Source organism: Octopus bimaculoides, chromosome 5 (genome assembly GCF_001194135.2).
Source record: "Octopus bimaculoides isolate UCB-OBI-ISO-001 chromosome 5, ASM119413v2, whole genome shotgun sequence".
Classification (NCBI taxonomy): domain Eukaryota; kingdom Metazoa; phylum Mollusca; class Cephalopoda; order Octopoda; family Octopodidae; genus Octopus; species Octopus bimaculoides.
In genome coordinates this window covers 29045550-29046749 of record NC_068985.1, presented here as the reverse complement: position 1 = coordinate 29046749, position 1200 = coordinate 29045550, and the positions used below count along the sequence as shown (strand labels likewise).

The following is a 1200-nucleotide window of genomic DNA, read 5'->3' as shown; positions in this document are numbered from 1 at the left end:
TGGAGCACCACCTTTAGTTGAGTAAATCGACCCCAGGACTTATTCTTTGTAAGCCTAGTACTTATTCTATCGGTCTCTTTTGCCGAACCGCTAAGTTACGGGGACGTAAACACACCAGCATCGGTTGTCAAGCGATGTTGGGGGGACAAACACAGACACACAAACATATAGGCATACACACATATGTAGATATATACGACGGGTTTTCTTTCAGTTTCCGTCTACCAAATCCACTCACAAGGTTTTGGTCGGCCCGAAGCTACAGTAGAAGACACTTGCCCAAGGTGCCACGCAGTGGGACTGAACCCGGAACCATGTGGTTCGTAAGCAAGCTACTTACCACACAGCCACTCCTACGCCTACACGTAGAGTGCAAATAACAACAGGATGAACAAGAGTTTGTCAGGAACCAATGCGAATAATTAGAAAATGGAGAAAACCACAGATTAACCAACACATCAGTTGGACCACATTTATAGCCTATTTTTTTAATACAAAGCATGACATAACAAAATAGGTGACGTAACATATCACGGCCATTACTAATAGGATTGCCAAAATACAGTCTATAAATATATGCGAGAATAAAGTTCATCATCTTCATAGGGCATTTGAAATAAGGCAACGGACCTTCATCAGAGTGAAAAACAAGAGCATATGATATAGACAAATGGAAGAAAGAAAAGGAAAGCAAACATGGCCTTGACAAATAGTCTAAAAGCCCAATATGTCAAGAGCAGATAATTTACCATCAGGGACTACGGTACGGTAAATAATATGATATAATAGGTTCCTAACCTCGAAATTGCAATAGAGATTTAACCTTTCATTTTTAAATTGTGGATTTTATATGTCATGTCACCCGCAGACAGCTTTATTTTGAAGAGATACAATTTGAATGTTAATAGTGGGTTTATAGTGATTTTGACTGCTATTTCTAGACATGCAAGGGTTTTTGCAAGCCTCTCCGTTATAATTGTGATTTATTCATAACTATAAACACTCTTCTTTTATGACATTTATAATTATACATTTGGCCATTGATATATTCATAAATAATTATTAATTGTTTATGATATATCCTTCGTAATGTATCATTACATTCTTTTTTAATTGTATACACTCACACATATACATACATACATACATATATACATACATACATACATACATATATATATATATATATATATATATATA

The 1200-nt window shown here is 35.7% G+C and overlaps 1 protein-coding gene across 1 annotated transcript in view; it reads left to right on the top strand.

The window, feature by feature from the left end:
- The window catches only part of LOC106868348 (protein sel-1 homolog 3), a 58071-nt gene that overhangs the window by 27366 nt on the left and 29505 nt on the right, over positions 1 to 1200 (top strand). The gene's annotated exons all lie outside the window — the stretch shown is intronic.